This window comes from Eumetopias jubatus, unplaced genomic scaffold (assembly GCF_037043125.1).
Source record: "Eumetopias jubatus isolate StellerSeaLion01/CBP00866 unplaced genomic scaffold, mEumJub1_p1.0 scaffold_8, whole genome shotgun sequence".
Lineage (NCBI taxonomy): Eukaryota > Metazoa > Chordata > Mammalia > Carnivora > Otariidae > Eumetopias > Eumetopias jubatus.
In genome coordinates this window covers 142,225,823-142,246,156 of record NW_028274814.1, presented here as the reverse complement: position 1 = coordinate 142,246,156, position 20,334 = coordinate 142,225,823, and the positions used below count along the sequence as shown (strand labels likewise).

Below are 20,334 nucleotides of genomic sequence, written 5' to 3'. Positions count from 1 at the left end.
GGACACATGAATGCTTAAACATACTGTGGTCCATCCATATCAGGGACTACTATTCAGCAATGAAAAGAAATAAGCTATTGGCACATGCAACAACTTGGATGAGTCTCTAGGGAATTACTGCTAAGCAAAAAAAAAAAAAAAGCTGATCCCAAAAGGTTACTTACTGTATGATTCCATTTATATCTAACTTTTTTGAACTCATAAAATTTTAGAAATGGAGAACATATTAGTGGTTGCCAGTGGTTAGGGATGGGGGGGTGCAGCCTGGGGGGAAGTGGGCAAGAAGGAAGTGAGTGTGGTTTTTATAAAAGGGCAACATAAGAATCCTTGCAGCTGTGGAATCGTTGAGCATTCTGACTGTGAAAGCAGACACAGAATTCACACAGATGACAAACTGCACAGAACTAAACACACACACAAATAAAACTGAGGAAGTATGAACAAGATCAGTGGACTATTTCAATGTCAACTCCTGGTTGTGATATTCTACTATAATTTTGCAAATTGTTACCACTGGGGAAAACTAGACGAAGTGTATAATATGTCTCTGTATTATTTCTTAAGAGTTGAAATGCTAAAAATGTGAGTACTATTAATAAGGCCAAGCTATTAAACAGATATAAAAATTCCACACCCAAAGAACAAATTCTTTTTAAGCACACAATGAGACACTTACGAATATGAACCACATGTTAGATCAACAGAGGAAAGCTCAATATACTCCAGACTATCATCTCACAGACTGTGTTCTCCAAACACAATGAAGTATACAAATTAATATCTAAAAGACAGTTTCTTTAAAACCCTGTATGTCGGGCGCCTGGGTGGCTCAGTTGGTTAAGCGACTGCCTTCGGCTCAGGTCATGATCCCGGAGTCCTGGGATTGAGTCCCACATCGGGCTCCTGGCTGAGCAGGGAGCCGGCTTCTCCCTCTCACCCCCTCCCCTCTCATGCTGTTTCTCTCTCTCTCTCAAATGAATAAATAAATAAATAAAATCTTAAAAAAAAGAAAAGAAAAGAAAAGAAAAGAAATGCAAGAGACCCAGAATAGACAAAAGGATCTTGAAAAGAAACAAAGTTGGAGGACTCACACTCTCGATTTCCGAACCTACTACAAATCTACAGGAATCAAGAGCAGTGTGGCGCTGGCCCAAGGACACATAGACCCACGGAGCAGAACAGAGTCCAGAAATAAGCCCTCACATTTCCAATCAACTGATGTTTGACAAGAGCACCAAAGCCATTCAATGGGGGTAAGAGTGGTCTTTTCAATACACGAACCAGATTATTTGCATGCAAAATAATAAATGTGGACCCTTACCTATACATGATATACCAAGATTTACTCAAAATGGATCACAGACCTAAATTTAAGAGTTTTTTTTTTTTTAAAGATTTTATTTATTTATTTGACAGAGAGAGAGACAGCGAGGAGGGAACACAAGCAGGGGGAGTGGGAGAGGGAGAAGGGGGCTTCCCGCAGAGCAGGGAGCCCGACGCAGGGCTTGATCCCAGGACCCTGGGACCATGACCTGAGCCGAAGGCAGACGCTTAATGACTCAGTCACCCAGGCGCCCCTAAATTTAAGAGTTTAAACAATAAAACTCTTAGAAGAAAACAGAGGCAAATCACGACCTTGGATGTGAGGAGTTTCTTAGATAGGACATGAGAGGTAACAAAAGACAACACAGAACAGGAGCACCTGGGTGGCTCAGTCGTTAAGCATCTGCCTTTGATTCAGGTCATGATCCCAGGGTCCTGGATCGAGCCCCGTGTCTCCCCGCTCAGCAGGGAGTCTGCTTCTCCCTCTCCCTCAGCCCCTCCCCTTGCTTGTACTCGCTCACGGGCTCTCTCTCAAATAAAATCTTAAAAACAAAAACCACAGATAAATTAAACTCCACCAAAAATAAAGCTTTTGTGCTTCAAATGACACCATTAAGAAAGTGTAAAGACAATTCACCCAAGGGGAGAAAACTTCTACAAAAGAACATTTTTGCAAATCATACATCTGATAAAGGACTTGTATCTAGAATGTACAAAGAATTCTTACAACTCAGTAATAAAAGACAAATTTTAAAAATGAGCAAAGGAGGGACACCTGGGTGGCTCAGTCGATTAAGCATCTGTCTTCGGCTCGGGTTGTGATCCCAGGGTCCTGGGATTGAGTCCCGCACTGGGCTCCCTGCTCAGCCAGGAGCCTGCTTCTCTCTCTGCCTGCCGCTTCCCCTGCTTGTGCTCTCTCTGTCAAATAAATAAATAAAATCTTTTTTAAAATAAATAAATAAATAAAATGAGCAAAGGATCTCGTATAAGCAAAGAAAGAGACATTTCTCCAAAGAAAACATCCAAACGGCCAACAGCACATGAAAAGGCACAGCATTAGGGGCGCCTGGGTAGCTCAGTTGTTAAGCGTCTGCCTTCAGCTCAGGTCACGATCCCAGGGTCCTGGGATCGAGCCCCGCTTCGGGTTCCCTGCTCAGCAGGAGCCTGCTTGTGCTCTCTCTCTGTCTCTCTCTCTCAAATAAATAAACTCTTAAAAAAAAAAAAAAAGAAAAGGCACAGCATCATTAACCATCAGGGAAACACAAGTCAAAACTACAATGAGATACAACTTCTCACCATTAGGATGGCTAAAATCAAAAAGACTGATTATAACAAGTGTTGGTGAGGGTGTGAAGAAATCGGAGCCCTCACACATTGCTGGTGGGAATGCAAAATGGTGCAGCTGCTTTGAAAAATAGTTTGTAATTCCTCAAATGCTTAAGCATAGAGTTACCACATGGCTCAGCAATTCCACTCCTAGGCATTTACCCAAGAGAAATGAAAACATGCATCCACGCAGAAACCTGTACACCAAAGTTCACCATAGCATTATTCATAACAACCAAAAAGTAGAAACAACCCAAATGTCTAATCAAGGGAAGAATGGATTTTTAAAAATGTGGTATATCCACGTAATGGAATATTATTCAGTACCAAAAACGAATTAAGTACTGAAAGATGGATGAATCTGGAAAATATGCTAGGTGAAGTCGGTCACAGTAGACCACAGAGTGTATAAGGCCATTTCTATTAAAGGTCAAGAACAGGCAAATCTATAGAGACAAAACGCAGATCTGTGGTTGCCTAGGCAGGGGGCCTGGGAAGGCAGGGGGAAGGGAAGTTAGGGACAAAGAGTGATGAAGATGTTCTGAAATTGTGTGTGATGGCTGCACAACTATACACTAGAACCCATTTAGTCGCACACTTTAAGTGGGTGAATTTTATCTCAATCAAGTTACTAAAAGAAATCTTAGGTGGGGTTGCTGCCCCGCGTGATGCCAGCACAGTAAACACAGGCCTGGGTCTGCATGTGCCGGCCCACGAAGCTCCCACGTTCCAGGTACTCCATCACAGACTAAACACAGAACAAATCTTGGACAACAAACAGAACCAAAACTAAACCCAAATCATATTACCCACTTACTCATAATTTATAATTTGAAACAATAAACTAATTTAATGCCCCCTTATCTACCCCTAAATTATAAAACAGAAAGTTTAGTAAGGATATCTACCCTGTCAAGAAGAGTAAGACATTCAAGGGCTTCTGAGAACCCACCCCGCTTACAGAATCAAGGGTACCATCCAGTCACTGGACAAGTCCAAGGGACCTGGCTGTAAAAGCCGGCCCAGTTCAACAGTTACAAGGGTACCATCCAGTCACTGGACAAGTCCAAGGGACCTGGCTGTAAAAGCCGGCCCAGTCCAACAGTTACAAGGGTACCATCCAGTCACTGGACAAGTCCAAGGGACCTGGCTGTAAAAGCCGGCCCAGTCCAACAGTTACAAGGGTACCATCCAGTCACTGGACAAGTCCAAGGGACCTGGCTGTAAAAGCCGGCCCAGTTCAACAGTTACAAGGGTACCATCCAGTCACTGGACAAGTCCAAGGGACCTGGCTGTAAAAGCCGGCCCAGTCCAACAGTTACAAGACACTGGGATTTCTCAGACCAGGACATTTTTTTCTTTTAATATAGAAAACCAACAGAGGATTGCCAACTTTTCAACCTGGTGAAACAAGGAGGAGGGAGGGAAGAGAGAGAAGATACAGAGGAGGAAAGGATGAACTGTATCATCCATAATTACCTTAATTTCAGGGAACAATGACTTTTTAAATATCAAAGAAAGAAATTCATAATCTCTGGATTAAGGATAACATTTCACTTTGAAAAAATAATAGTTTTAAGAAAAACTCACCTCACCACTTACTTTGCTCATGTCACCAATATTACAGACCAGCGCTTGAGAACATCTATTTACATTACCACTAACACTAAAAACAAGACCATTAATTTAGACTATATGCCTCATTAGCTCATATCAGTACATTCTGCTATGACCTTAAGAACAAAAAAATCTCTGCAACAGTATTTATATGCCTCTGTCACTATCCACACATTTTTAAGAAATATTTTATGATAGCATCAGTGGCATCCTTTGAAGAGTTTGCTGCAGCTAATTTCACTATCGAAGGACCTGGTGTAAATTGATTCTGAAACTCTTATTCAGATAACAGTACATATTTGGCTTCCAAACGTCTCTTGTATCCCAGCAATTGCGCACTACCCCACACAGAGATGCTAGTATCTTGTCAGTTGGCCCTTACCTACGGAGGAGGCTATAATTTGACCCAAAGGCCCACCACTGACAGCACCCTTAGACAAGTAAGGGGCTCATGAACTGGCTTGAGATGCCTCTTGTATACCAGAGTATCAACACAGCACAAGGCGTCCCCACACAGTCCATCTGCAACACCAAGCAAACTATTACCAACATCTTCTAGACGTTTATCCAACAGTCAGATGAAAGGAACCTGAAGTTCTTCTTTATTTACTTTTACTTAGCATGACTATCGCACGGAAGGTAGATTCTGAAGAGAAATGTTGCCCATAAGAGCATGTAGTTCCATGAATGGAGCCCTTCAAAAAAGAACATTCTGTGGTAGAGACTGTTGCTAAGAGAAAGCTAGAATCTGGAATGCACCCTAGTACCTGTCTGGCTACAAATCGGTTGGGGTTTTGTTGTTGTTTTAATTTGTGATCAAAGCCCTGGCTTTGCTGTGTGACCTGGGCCAGTTACAAGACCTTTGTGCCTTGGTTTCCACCCCTGTAAACCAAGGACAGCGAGCATCCCACAGAGCTGCTGTGACAGTTAACCCCAGAACCACAGCTGGCGCATTTTGTCCTCATGGATCCTGACTGCAAAGAGAAGGAAACAGATGAGGTCATTTGCCAAAGAGCATGGGCTTATTAGCATGGCACACCTCTCCCAACCCCACCTTCAGTGGTGTCTCACGGGCCACTTCAAGCAGACATGATGGCAGTATCTGCACTATGGAGATCAACAAAGGCTTCAAACCACCAGGTTTTTTATGCTTCCAGAGAGCCAGTTATTAAAACTTTACCAATGTATCACCTGAAAAAATGGCAATGGGAGTCCACGTAGGGCAATGAATTTGTGCACAATCAACAACTGAGACCATGTCCATAATGGGCACACAGCACTGGAGGAAAGATCCAAAAAAGAGGGGCGTAACTGTAAAAAAGGGCTGCGGTGGGATGAAGAGATAAAAACTGAACATCAGAAGAGAAGAAATAACCACAAAGTAAATTAAAACAAATGTAAACGGGGCGCCTGGGTGGCTCAGTCGCTTGAGCGTCTGCCTTCGGCTCAGGCCATGGTCCCAGGGTCCTGGGATCGAGCCCCGCATCAGGCTCCCTGCTCAGCAGGGACCCTGCTTCTCCCTCTGCCTCTGCTGCTCCCCCTGCTTGTGCTCTCTCTCTCTCTGTCAAATAAATAAATAAATAATCTTTAAAAATAAATAAACAGCATGCTTGTGTTATAATTTATTTCTGATAATTCCAAAATGTGAAGCCTTGGAGGGTCTGTTTCTACTGGTTTTCACTCCTGGCGTCTTATTTCCTTGTGTGCTTGGTCAGTTTTGTCTGTGTACAAATCAATGTTCATAAAAATATCTGCAGGGATTTTTTTTTTGGCATCTTAGGATAAAGGTAACTTCCTCCAGAGAGGTTTTAAGTTTGCCCCTGCAGGATGCCTGACGGCATTCACCGAACCAGAAAACCTTAAACTAAATTTGTGCTTGATTTCCCTGAAGTACCAGGCAATGTGAATCAAGGTTAGAAATCCTTGTGAAGGGGCGCCTGGGCAGCTCAGCTGTTAAGCGTCTGCCTTTGGCTCAGGTCATACTTCCAGGGTCCTGGGATCGAGCCCCACGTCGGGCTCCCTGCTCCACAGGAAGCCTGCTTCTCCCTCTCCCGCTCCCCAGCTTGTGTTCCCTCTCTCTCTCTGTCAAATAAATAAGTAAAATCTTAAAAAAAAAAAAAAAGAAAGAAAGAAAGAAAGAAATCCTTGCGAAGGCCAACCCATAGCCACAGGTGCTGCCGCACCTTCTTTCCTGCAGTATTTAACAGTAAAAGACGACCCGGTGGGGGCAGGGGCAGAGTGAGGCAGACGTGCTGCTCTTCCACTCTTACCCTTCAGAGCCCCCTTTCACACGGGGAGAGTCTCCCTTGGCCTCTGCACCTTCAGAGGACTGTGGACTTAACTACTATTCTTCTGATCCTACAAGACCTCTAAAATCGAAGTCCCACTGTCCCGAGCAGCAAATGCCCTCAGGGCAAAGGCAGGTCCCTCTGGTGCTTACTCATCTGAGCTCTTCCTTCCTGGTCTCAGTCTAGAGCTTCCTTGTTATATTGTCAGTTCTTTGTTTTTAAATCTAACACTTTTAGTTGTTTTCCATAAGGTAGGGGGTGGGAGGTTAGAAGACAGTCCAAATAACCTAGTTCAATGTTTATCGAAAACATTTGCGGGGCGCCTGGGCGGCTCAGTCGTTAAGTGTCTGCCTTCGGCTCAGGTCATGATCCCGGGGGTCCTGGGATCGAGCCCGCATCTGGCTCCCTGCTCCGCAGGAAGCCTGCTTCTCCCTCTCCCACTCCCCCTGCTTGTGTTCCCTCTTTTGCTGTGTCTCTCTCTAATAAATAAATAAAATCTTAAAAAAAAAAAAGAAAAAGAAAACATTTACCAATAACATTGCTAGGGGTTTTTGCCAAATAAACCTGATACACAATTCTGTACTGAAATTTGTATTTTCTTCATCACTCTGAGGAATGATCCCACTCTCTGTTGGCTTCTATTCATGCTAATGTCACATCTGTTGTAGGTTACCTGTAGCTTAAGAGTTCTTGTCTCTGTTGCTACACGATTGCAATGTATGGATGTGGGGTCTTTTTATTTATACCACTTGGGACATAGTGTGCTTCCTAAATCTGTGGATTTATATCTCTTACTAGTTTCTGAAAAGCCAAAGCTATTAATACTTTGAACAATGCCTCTCCTCCATTTTCCCTATTTTTCCATTCTGGGATTCCAACTACACATTTATGGCACAATTTTATTCTCTTACCCTCATTTTCCAAGCCCCATCTCTCAGTGCTGCAGGCTGGTAATTTCTTCAGACACATACTTCAGTTCACAAATTCGGTCTTCAGCCATATTTTAATCTGTTTTATCTACATATACTGAGTTTTTAATTTCAATATCATTTCCATTTCTGAAAGTTCTATTTGGGTCATTTTGCTACTTTGCTTTTCATTACTAATGCGTATTCTGTTCTGTATTACTTCAAACACTTCATACATTAGTATATACACTGCATCCAATTATTCAATAACTGCAGGCCCTGGGGCATCTAATCATGCTAACTCTTCCCCCCCCCGGGGTGTGTATGCTCTGACTATAAGTTCAAGTTTGCTTAAATTTACTCTATAGAAATCCCAAGGGCCAAGGCTCAGCATGCTTTCCTCTGAAGATGATTTGTTTTCTTTAGTAAAGAACAAAGGAGTGCTATCACAATTCCTCACTGTTCCTTTCAAAAAATTTTTTTCTTTTTTAGCCTTTAGAGAGTTATCTTAGCTGGTTTTTTTGGGGGGGTGTTTTATTTTTTAAAGATTTACTTATTTGAGAGAGTGCACGCATGTGCACATGGGCGGGGGGGGGGGCAGAGAGAGAGAGTCCCAAAGCAGACTCCCTGCTGAGCACAGACCCCTGACTCAGGGCTCAATCCCAGGTCCCTGAGATCATGACCTAAGCTGAAATCAAAAGTTGACCTGGCTTAACTGACTGAGCCACCTAGGTGCCCCAGGTTTTTGTTTTTGTTTTTTTAAGTAGGCTCCATGCCCAGCATGGAGCCCAATATGAGGTTCAAACCCACAACCATGCGATCAAGACCCGAGCCGAGATCAAAAGTCCGACTAAAGGGCGCCTGGGTGGCTCAGTCATTAAGCGTCTGCCTTCAGCTCAGGTCATGATCTCAGGGTCCTGGGATTGAGCCCCGCATCAGGCTCCCTGCTCAGCGGGGAATCTGCTTCTCCCTCTGCCTCTGTCCCTCCCCCTCCCCTCCTGCTCTGTCTCTCACTCTCTAATAATAAATAAAATCTTAAAAAAAAAAAAAAGAGTCCGACTGAGCCACCCAGGCGCCCCGAGTTATCTTAGTTTTTAATGCACTGAAATGCCCCTGAGAAATTACATTTATTGTCATTTATGCAGCATATAGCTGGACTGCAACGGGTGAGCCTTTTGAGAGCATCTAATACTGGAGGAAGCCAAGTCCTTCCCTGGCTTTTCATCTTGTGTGGGGAATGTATGCTCTGGATGGTGACCATGACAGTGTCTGTTGCATGTGCTCTCCACACGTGAGACATACCCATGACCCGCCCCGTATTTCTGGATTAGGGAGACCAAGTAACTTTTCCACAACAGAGTATCTTACAACCAGATACAGAAGTATCAAAAAACAACCAAAAGACAATAAATCATATGTACACCTTGAAATGAAGCATTTTGCTGTCATCCGTCTCTGAACTTCCACTTCTACAGTATATTTGCATAAATTACAATAAAGAAGAATTAAAAAGGAAAATTATCTTACCTTTTATGGAAACTTCTTAATTTTATATTCAAACAAAATATAAAAACATTTGGGGTTTTTTTCTTGAACTATATGTAACCTTAAGGAAGATTTTTTCATTCAGTAGAAGATTTATAATCTCTTCACCTGAAAAAGAAGAAAAAAATTTATTTTAAGTTCTGCCTTTGTAAAGTTAACTTGCCAAAAGAGTAGAGAAAAGGAAAACAAAAATCAGTATCTTAACTTAGTATTCAAATTATCAGAACATTTTATGATTAAGGAACTAAACTTTCCCGTCTTTGCTCATGCTACAGACAACAGTATTGATGATACACACCCATGCTCTAGCTGGGTAACTAGCTCAATGTTTGGAATGTCGCTCCAAAGAATTCACATGAGAAGGGTCTCCATGAAGTTGTCCAGTTTTGTAACTATACACCATCACCACGAGGATATGCACATCCCCAGGCACAAGATGACTGGAGAGCTCACTGATAATCCATTGCAACTTCTAGAAAAGTATAGAACCTGGGATTTTTCATTTTATATGTGCATGAAAGCCATGATTTTACCTTTTGAAAATTATACTTTAGCAATAGAGACAGGGGACGGCTCTAGAATATGAGACTTAGGAGACATAATCACTAAATGAAACATTTAGATCTTGAGTCCAATCAGAACAAATCAAATGTAATCACTTCTCATCAAGTGTATTTTCTGTTCTTAAATATCTGATATGAGTCCTCTGTCTGAGGACAACATGTTAAATGGATTTTTGGAACTAGAAGATGGAGTATGAGCTTGCTCCATCCATCCTATGCAACAAAACCTGGAATTGCAGTACCACCAAGAACAGTGCACCCCCACTTGGGGGAATTAAAAAAAAAAGGGACAAATCAAATATAACTTACATTTGAAGCTGCTGGGGAAATCTGAATAGGGACTGCTATTAGATGATATTAGGAATTACTACGAATTCTTAGTTGTAATGGGATATGATGGCTATGTTTTTAAAAAAATAAAAACCGTTTTTATCTATTAGAGAGAAAAAGTGAGTATTCATGGTAAAATAACATTATTCTGGGATTCACTTCTAAAATACTCCACCAGAACACAAGAACCAAACAAATTTTAAAAGTGTAAGAGGGTAAGGGACAGATGGGGGAAATGGCAAAGTACTGATCACCGTTGAAGCGGGTGGTGAGTATGAGTGCTCACTGGAATGCTTTCTGTATATCTGTGTATTTTTTTGTATATTTTTAAATTTCATATAAAAACCAAACCAAAAAAGACAAAGTTATGCTAGTAAGCCAGAAATAAGTCAGTGTTACCACCTTTTGAAATAGATAATTCTTTTTACATCTAACACTTCATAATTAAAATTATTAAGTTGAATAACTCAACACTGGCTTTTTAACACTTCATATGCAGTTTTCAAAAAAATGAAGTATTTCTGTAAGATTGACTTTAGGCCTGTTTATTCTGACTCTGAACTAATGTTCATTTGTTTGTATTTATGTTCAACTGGAGGAAAAGGGATTGCTAATCTACTATTGTTTATTTAATTTTTTTTTTTTACTTAGGTAAAATACTCACATGGCTCCAAAGTCAAAAGTACTTAAGAGGTGCCCCAGACCAACAGACCCACTCAATGGAGTGGTGGGGCTGAGAGCTGGACAAAGACACTGCAGGTCCTGCAGGCTGGGCTAGGGGTTCCAGCCGAGGCGGAACGAAGACCCTCCCCAAGCACGAGGTCCTGCAGGCTGGGCTAGGGGTTCCAGCCGAGGCGGAATGAAGACCCTCCCCAAGCACGAGGCACACAGCCAAGACCCGACTAAGGCCCTGCCTGCAGGGTAAAAATTACAACCCGAGCAAAGGCCACACCCAACACTAAGTGCAAAACCAAAACAGGTCTACTCAAAGAATAAAACCAATCTTGACAGGACCATAATGATCTTCCAAAAATCTAACTGTCTGCCAGAACAAAACTCAAGATATAAGCCAGATACCAACATATAAAAAAAGTTACGATACATACAAAGCAGCAGAAAATGTTAACTATAAATTTTTTTAATTAAAAAGCAGCTGGGGGGGGTGCCTGGGTGGCTCAGTCGTTAAGCATCTGCCTTTGGCTCAGGTCATGATCCCAGGAGCCCCGCGTTGGGCTCCCTGCTCAGCGGGGAGCCTGCTTCTGCCTCTCTCTCTACACCTGCTGCTCCCCCTGCTCGTGCTCACTCTCTCTGTCAAATAAATAAATAAAATCTTAAAAAAAAAAAAAAAGGCAGCTGGGTGGGGAGGGGAAACCTGTGTCGACTGAGCATCTAACTCTTGATCTTGGCTCAGGTTGTGATCTCCATTTCAAGGGACTGAGCCCTGCACTGGGCTGCTTGCTCAGCAGAGTCCCTCTCTCTCTCTGCCCCACCCCCCACTCGGGCTCTCCCTCTCTCTCTCTCTCTTAAAAAAAAAAAAAAAAAAAGCAGCTGGGGTGCCTGGCTGGCTCAGTTGGTGGAGTGTGCTACTCTTGATCTCAGGGTTGTGAGTTTGAGCCCCATGTTGGGTGTAGAGATTACTTACAAAAAAAATCTTAGGGGCTCCTGGGTGGCTCAGTCAGTTAAGCGGCTGACTTATGGTTTTGGCTAAGGTCATGATCTCACGGTGGTGAGATGGGAGTCCTATGCCGGGCTCTGTGCTCACTACACGGTCAGCTTCAGATTCTCTCTCCCTCCCTCTCAATCTCTCTCTCTCAAATAAGTAAATAAAATCTTTAAAAAATAAAATCCTTACAAATTTTTTTTAAAGCAGCTATTAGAAACAGACCACAGGATGTCTCACATGGTAGAATTAGCAGAAATAGACCTTAAGCAGCTATAATAAATATGTTCAAAGACTTATAGAAAAAGACAGTGATAATGAATGAAAAAACAGAATCTCAGAGATGGAAAGAAATGGACACTACACAGAAAAACAAATGACTAGTCTAGAACGGAGAGCGAAATATCTGAAATAAAAATATACACTGGAGAGACTTAATAAAAAAAATTGGGAGACTAAAGAAAGTGTCATTGAACCTAAGACAGAAACTATCCAATCTGAAGAGGGAGAAAAAAGTTTGTTTTGTTTTTTTAGAAGGGGGAGGAGAGAGGGAAAGAGAGAGAGATGGGCAGGCAGAGAAAAGGAGAATCTTAAGCAGGCTCTGCACCCAAAAAACGGTTTTTTAAAAATGAACAGAGCCGGGGGGCCCCTGGGTGGCTCAGTTGGTTAAGCATTCGACTCTTGATTCTACTCAGGTCATGATCTCAAGTTGTGAGACTCAGTGGGGAGTCCGCCTGGGGTTCTCTCTCTGCCCCGCCCCTCCCCCACTCATGCCTGTTCTCTTCCCCATTAAAAAAAAAATTAACAGCAAAAAGAAAGGAAGGAAGGAAGGAAAAAGAACAGAGCATCAGTGACCTGTGGGACTACCCTTGTAACTGGAAGTGGTTTCCCATACCTGTAACTGAAACCCCAAAGGAATATGAGACAAATAGAGCGTAAAAATACATGAAGAAACTACAGCCAAAATTTTTCCAAATTTTGTAAAAGAATCCCAAAAGAAAATACCTTACAAAAGTCTCACCCCAACCCTGTTCCTTCATCCTGCTCCCCTCCTCTCAATGTACCTATTTTTATTATTTTTCTGATTTATTGCTTCGCTGCAAATACATACTTTTATCATATCCTTTCGAACACTTCTTGTACAAAACTACATTCTATATCTTGGTTTTTTCCACAGAATACTTCCTGGGGCACCTGGGTGGTTCACAGACTCTGGATCTCAGCTCAGGCCATGACCTCGGGGTCTGGGATCAAGCCCCATGTTGGGCTCCGCCCTCAGGAGGGACTTGGCTTGAGACTCTCTCTCCCTCTCCCTTTGCCCCTTTGCTCACAAGTCCCTGCCAAATAAATAAATCTTAAAAAAAAAAAAAAGCCTCTTCCTTACTCCTTTCTTTTTTTCTTTTTTTAAGATTTTATTTATTTATTTGAGAGAGAGTGGCAGGGGGGCAGAGGGAGAGAGAATCTCAAGCGGACTCCATGCTGAGCCCCGAGCCTGAAGCAGGGCTCAATCCCACGACCCTGAGATCACGACCAAAGCCGTAATCAAGAGCTGGCTGCTCGGGCGCCTGGGTGGCTCAGTCGGTTAAGCGACTGCCTTCGGCTCAGGTCACGATCCTGGAGTCCCGGGATTGAGTCCCAGGTCGGGCTCCCTGCTCAGCGGGGGTCTGCTTCTCCCTCTGACCCTCCTCCCTCTCGTGCTCTCTATCTCTCATTCTCTCTCTCTCTCAAATGAATAAATAAAATCTTTAAAAAAAAAAAAAAGAGCTGGCTGCTCAACTGACTGAGCCAACCAGGGGCCCCACCTTACTCCTTCCTTAAGTGAACATTTTTACTGATTTTAAATACAGTATAAAGGAAAGCACACAAATCATAAGTGAACAGCGCACTGAATCTTCACAAAATAAACCCATTCGGGTGCCTGGGTGGCTCAGTCAGTTAAGCGTCTGCCTTCGGCTCAGGTCATGATCCCAGGGTCCTGGGACCAAGTCTCACATTGGGCTCCCTGCTCCGCGGGGAGTCTGCTTCTCCCTCTACCCTTCCCCCTGCTTGTGATCTCTCTCTCGCTCTCAAATAAATAAAATCTCAAAAAAACAAACAAAAAAAACCACCATCCATGCAGCCATACCATCCAGTTCAAGAAACTGGATTACCAGTACCCAGAAGTACCCCTCATGTCCCCAAAGCTGCCAACCACAGTCCTGATCTGAATTGTATCAGCAAAGATTCACACTCCTGTGGCAACTACACAGCACTCCTTTAGGTTGACTGACCCCTAGTGATGGACACATGTTGTTTCAGTGTTTTGCTATTACAAATAATTCTGCAATGAACAGTCTTTTGCAAAGTCATTTCATATTTTTGCCAACATAGCTTTAAGACAGATTCCTAGATGTGGGATTGCTGGGTCAAAGGACAAATGCACATATAAGTCTCCAAGATACAAATCCTCCTCCAGAGGCATGGTACCATTTTGCATTTTTACTGGCAAGAAGACAGTTTCAACACAGCTTTGTCAAAAGAACAAATAGTTAAAATTTTGGATTTCTGCCAATATGCAGGGTGATCAACTGTCCCAGTCTGCTAAGGACTGAGAGATTTCCCAAAACAGAGGACTTTCAGCGCTAAAACCAGGAAAAGTCCTGGGTAAACCAAGACTGTTGGCTACTCTACCAACATGGTGAGAAGTGGTATCTCCATATAGCTTTGGTTAGTATTTTTATTACAAAGAGCGGTAAGCACCTATTCAATTACGTAAGGTCCATTTTTATTTATTTTCCATAATCTATTCCCATCTTTTCCCCATTTTTCTCTATCAGGTTATTTTCTTTTTCTTCTCCATTTCTATGTTCTTTTAGTAGTAGTAGTAGTAGTAGCAGTAGTAGTAGTAGTAGTAGTAAGTAGTAGTAGCAGTAGTAGCAGTAGCAGTAAGTAGTAGTAGCAGTAGTAGTAGCAGCAGCAGTAGTAGTAAGTAGTAGTAGTAAGTAGCAGTAGTAGTAAGTAGTAGTAGCAGTAGTAGTAGTAAGTAGTAGTAGTAGTTAGTAGCAGTAGCAGTAGTAAGTAGTAGTAGTAGCAGCAGTAGTAGTAGCAGTAGTAGTAGCAGCAGTAGTAGTAGTAAGTAGTAGTAGTAAATAGTAAGTAGTAGTAGTAGCAGCAGCAGTAGTAGTAGTAAGTAGTAGTAGTAAGTAGTAGTAGTAGTTAGTAGCAGTAGCAGTAGTAAGTAGTAGTAGTAGCAGCAGTAGTAGTAGCAGTAGTAGTAGCAGCAGTAGTAGTAGTAAGTAGTAGTAGTAAATAGTAAGTAGTAGTAGTAGCAGCAGCAGTAGTAGTAGTAAGTAGTAGTAGTAAGTAGTAGTAGTAAATAGTAAGTAGTAGTAGTAGCAGCAGCAGTAGTAGTAGTAAGTAGTAAGTAGTAGTAGTAGTAAGTAGTAGTAGTAGTAAGTAGTAGTAGCAGTAGTAGTAGTAGTAGCAGCAGCAGCAGTAGTAGTAGCAGTAGTAGTTAGTAGTAGTAAGTAGTAAGTAGTAGTAGCAGTAGTAGTAGCAGCAGCAGTAGTAGTAAGTAGTAGTAGTAAGTAGTAGTAAGTAGTAGTAGTAGTTAGTAGCAGTAGCAGTAGTAGTAGTAAGTAGTAGTAGTAGCAGCAGTAGTAGTAGTAAGTAGTAGTAGTAAGTAGTAGTAGTAAATAGTAAGTAGTAGTAGTAGCAGCAGCAGTAGTAGTAAGTAGTAAGTAGTAGTAGTAGTAAGTAGTAGTAGTAGTAGTAGCAGCAGCAGCAGTAGTAGTAGTAGCAGTAGTAATTGCTAACACCCAACATGGGGCTCAAACTCACAACCCTGAGATCAAGAGTAGCACACTCCTCTGGCTGAACCAGCCAGGCGCCCCTCTATGAATTTTTTTTTTAAGTTTTTATTTAAATTCCAGTTAGTTAACATATGTGTTATAGTTTCAGGTGTAGAGTTCTTTCAACTATTAGAGATAAAAGCTCTTTGCTATGACTAAAATTCAACATATTTTTCTATTGTCATTTGTCTTTTGACTTTGCTTATGGTGATTTTTGCAATGCAGTTTTCTGTTGTTAATATAATCAATTTTATCAGTCTTCTTTTACTGTTTCTAGGTTCTGAGTCATAGTTAAAAAAGTTTTCCCCAGTCCTAAGTTATAAAGAAACTCACCTTTGTTTTCTTTTAGTACTCATATAGTTTAATTTTTTACACTATAATCTCTGATCTATTTGGAAGTAATTATTTCATTATTTATTTTGACTATACAAGAGTTAAAGAGAATAAGATAAAATACCCTAAGGTCTATGATAAACAAGACTATAATCAATGTATGAAACCTGTCTCCAGGAAAGGCATATGTCACATTTACCCCAAAACGCGTCCCATGTGCTACCACTCTGTACTGCTAGATTTTGTTTTTGTTTTCTTTAAACATTTTCTGTTCAGTTTAATACACTTGTCTGTAGGGTAATAAGCCAAAGAGAAGCAATTCTCCCATTTTCCAACAGCTACTGGAGAAAGCCCTGTATGGAAATGGAGGTAAAATGAAAAAAAAATGTTTTAACACCTAAGGAGACATCACACACTAAGAATCAATCTATCTCGTCAGAGAACTAAACCAAAATCTGAAGGAAGAAACTGCTATCTGGACAGACATCCCCAGGGTTTAATGAAATAAGGATAGTCACTCCCCTTCCCAAGGTCAAAGTTTCTTTTCACGTCTTTTTTTTTTTTTTTTTTAAGATTTTATTTATTTGACAGAGAGAGAGAGCACAAGCAGGGGAAGCAGCAGGCAGAGGGAGAAGCAGGCTTCCCGCTGAGCAGGGAGCCCGATGCAGGGCTCGATCCCAGGACCCCGGGGGATCAGACCTGAGCCGAAGGCAGACGCTTAACCGACTGAGCCATCCAGGCACCCCTCTTTTCACATCTTGACAGAGAAATAAAAGTTCTGAAATGAAATGGATATAAAATGGAAAGAGAATGTTTTAAAATTCAGGTCTCCCGTGGATATTACATTAAAATCCATCAGATCACACCTGTTCAGTTCTCCTACCTAAAAAAAGTTGTACCTAAATCTAATCACCCTGTCAATCTCTTTACTGGAAATATGAGAGAAAGGAACAAGTTAAACAATACAAAAGGAGGCAACTAGTGAAATCCAGAATGTGGGAGCTTACAGGACAAATAACCAAATTTCTCCAACAAACCAATGACACAGAAAGGGTAGGCAGCTCCAAGAATAAGGGATTTGAGAGACACTTAACAGTGTGACACTTTAACTTCGGTTCGAACCAACCAACTATAGAAGGCACTTTTTAGGCTGAGTATGGACCTGAGATCAGCAGGCATGTAAAATGGCATGATTTCATGATTTCTAGAATTTGCTTTTAAATACACCAGGAAAAAAAAAAAGATTGGGAGTACAGACAGGCAAAGCAAGACTGTCAGAATGTGGTAACTACTGAAACTGCAGAGGCCAATGGCAAAGGCTGCCCCAAAATGGGCCACTTTGGCATAAAGATTATTTTGAGTTAAAAAGTCATCAAAACCCAGCAAATCCAGGAAAAGCTCTTTACCTCCCCTTCAACTGCCTAAGAAGAATTTAGATAGAGGAGCTCCTCCAAAAAGAGCTATCACCATAGATAACTACATCATACTATGAACTAGGTAAGGCCGACAGGGAGAAATAGAGCAAGGCCTGTCTGATCCAAGTCCTCTCCGCGTCCCACTGTTCCTGAGTGGCAGCAAACATCTGTTTACTAAACATTTACTCTTTCTCACCTTCCTATGAATTGCATTCCTTCCCTTTGAAGTCCCAAAGCCCCGCCCCTCTCCTTAGTTCAGAATGACATGTATACTATGTTGCCTATCTTTGGAATTTCCATATCTGTTTGGATTCCCTATACATACAAAATTAAATTTTATTTTCTCCTGTTAATCAGTCTCATGTCAATTTGATTCTTAGTCTGGCTAGAAGGAGCTTGATGGGGACAGGACATTCTTGTTCCCAGACAAAGCTAAGTAAAGGGTATCTAGAGATTTGTTACCTAATTATCTCTATCTGTGCATATGTGTAGGTGTGTAATTACCCATCAGAAAACTCTGGCCTAGTGAGCCACATTCTAAGAGTCTTGGGGGACCTTAAAAGGAGATCACCAAATCTAAGGGAAGACAACTAGTACCCTTGCTACCCAGACCAGTCTCTGCCAAATGCCGAAAGGTGGGACTTCCCCTGGATGTGGGAGGCCAGGTTCCACCAGCTTAAGATGGAGCATGTCTAACCAGTCCCTGGAAACATGGTTGTTTGAAGGCTTTCTGGGACAAGTCACCCAGACTGGGTGGGGCTCCTTGGTGATTCAATCCTAGGAGGATTTTCAAAGACCATCCCCAGGAAACAGACAGTGGAAGTGTCCGACAGCAGAGGAATGGGAGAGACGTTACTTCATGAAAATAGGTAGTCAGGTTGTCTAATATTAAACTGATAGGAACACACAGTACAGTTGATCTTAGCCAAAAGGCCGAGAAGCAATCAGGTTGTCTAACAGGAGACGACTCAGCGATGTCTTGCATGGTCACCTAATGGAGTATCCACAGGAGGTCCAAAGGTTAACAGAGCTGAGCTTCAGAGTCTGACCTTCTAAGGATGATATTCTCTTCTCCCTGAGGCAGGTAGAGGGCCGTGGGCATCTATCCTCAATCACATCCTCAGCCTTAAAAAGGAAGGAGCTGCTGACACCTGCCACGACCCGGGGGAGCCCTGAGGACACTGTGCTGAGTGAAATAAGCCAGACCCAGAAGGAAAAATCCTGTCTGGTTCCACTTCTAGGAGGCACCTGCAGTGGTCAGACCCAGGGGGACAGAGAGTAGATGGTGGGGCCGGGGGCTGGGGACCGGGGAAGGATTGGGGGAGGAGATAGCGTGATAGGGACAGTTCCAGTTTGGGGAGACAGAAAAGTTCTGGACACAGGCAGGGGTGACTGGTGCACAGCCGGGTGAATGTGCTTAGTGCCTCTGAAGTGCACACTTAAAAATTATTAAAATGTGTGCAAGACTGTTGAATCACAGATCTGTACTTCTGAAACAAATAATACAACATGTTAAGAAAAAAAAAAAGAAGATAGCAGGAGGGGAAGAATGAAGGGGAGTAAGTCGGAGGGGGAGACGAACCATGAGAGACGATGGACTCTGAAAAACAAACTGAGGGTTCTAGGGGGGGGGGGGGGAATGGGTTAGCCTGGTGACGGGTATTAAAGAGGGCACGTTCTGCGTGGAGCCCTGGGTGTTATGCACAAACAATGAATCATGGAACACTACATCAAAAACTAATGATGTAATGTATGGTGATTAACATAACAATAAAAAATTTAAAAAATTATTAAAATAAGTTTTGTGTTATATATAATTTACAATTAAAAAATTAAAATAATTTTAATTTGGGGGCCCCTTGGGGCGCCTGGGTGGCTCGGTTAGTTAGGCATCTGCCTTCGGCTCGGGTCATGGTCCCAGGGTCCTGGGATCGAGCCCTGCATCGGGTTCCCTGCTCTGCAAGGAGCCTGTTTCTCCCTCTCCCTTTGCCTCTCCCCCTGCTTGTGCTCCCTCTCACTATCTCTGTCACTATCTGTCTCTATCAAATAAATAAATAAAATCTTTAAAAATAATTAAAAAAAAAAAAAAGAAGAGGCCTTGGGCAAGTCAGTTAGCCTCTCTCTGGGCCTTGGGCTCCTCATCTATGAAGGGTGAGGTAACACCCTACCTGGTACACTGCCAGTGAGAATTAACAGAAGAAATCAACGTAAAGATCTTAGAACAACACCTGACACACGAAAGGCCTTAGTCCATGTTAGCTGCTGTGAGTTTTTATTGTTATTAACCTATGGAAGTAACTACCAGAATTAAACAGCTATTAAGAGTTCAAAAACAGGGGCGCCTGGGTGGCTCAGTCATTAAGCATCTGCCTTCGGCTCAGGTCATGATCCCAGGGTCCTGGGATCGAGTCCCACATCGGGCTCCCTGCTCCTTTGGAGCCTGCTTCTCCCTCTGCCTCTCTCTCTCTGTCTGTCTCTCATGAATAAATAAATAAAATCTTTAAAAAAAAAAGTTCAAAAACAGGGGTGCCTGGGTGGCTCAGTCGTTAAGCATCTGCCTTCGGCTCAGGTCATGATCCCAGGGTCCTGGGATCGAACCCCGCATCAGGCTCCCTGCTCCAGATGGAGATCTCCCACTCCCCCTGCTTGTGTTCCCTCTCTCGCTGTGTCTCTCTCTGTCAAATAAATAAATAAAATCTTTAGAAAAAAAAGTTCAAAAACAGTTGTCTCTATGGAATAGAACTAGGGGAGGGGAAGGCTGCATGTAAGAACCGATCTTTTAATTAGAAGCCTCATATTTGTTACTTTGTTAACAATTAAAAATCCATTTCTTAAAAAAGCTCTATCAGAGAATAAGATATACAAATATATGGAAATAAACTTGACATTCTAGAGGACAACATTTCCTAGCACAATAAATAACTGGGGAAACAACAGAGAAAAACGATCCCAACACAGGTGCCAGTGAGAGCTTCCCCGGCCAGGGGGGTGTCTGGGAGCAGAGACTGGGAGGGGCCCGCAGGCTGATGAGGGAGCAGCTGCGGACAGCTGAGCCTCTCCTGCCTGCAGGTTTCTAGCTCCTGGCTCTGGTAGGTGTCCCCAGAAAAGGGGCCAAGAAGAAAGTGGAGCCTGTTCCTGGAGAGTGAGTGCGTGAGAGCTGCGGTCAGAGAACAGGAGAGCACAGCCTATAGCTAAT

General features: G+C 42.5%; 1 protein-coding gene and 2 pseudogenes across 8 annotated transcripts in view; 1 reads left to right on the top strand and 2 right to left on the bottom strand.

The window, feature by feature from the left end:
• Window positions 1-20,334, bottom strand: part of PPP6R2 (protein phosphatase 6 regulatory subunit 2) — an 87,178-nt gene that overhangs the window by 49,533 nt on the left and 17,311 nt on the right. For 7 of the 8 annotated variants that reach the window (XM_088025443.1, XM_088025444.1, XM_088025442.1 and 4 more), the window contains 2 exons: window positions 8,990-9,115; window positions 2,099-2,241 (listed from right to left, as the gene is read on the bottom strand). The gene's annotated coding sequence lies outside the window, so the exon portion shown is untranslated. The remainder of the gene's footprint in view (window positions 1-2,098; window positions 2,242-8,989; window positions 9,116-20,334) is intronic. The other variant, XM_028115496.2, reaches the window with a different exon arrangement.
• Window positions 9,662-9,834, top strand: LOC114218569 (U2 spliceosomal RNA; annotated as a pseudogene).
• On the bottom strand, window positions 17,974-18,083 carry LOC114218570 (U2 spliceosomal RNA; annotated as a pseudogene).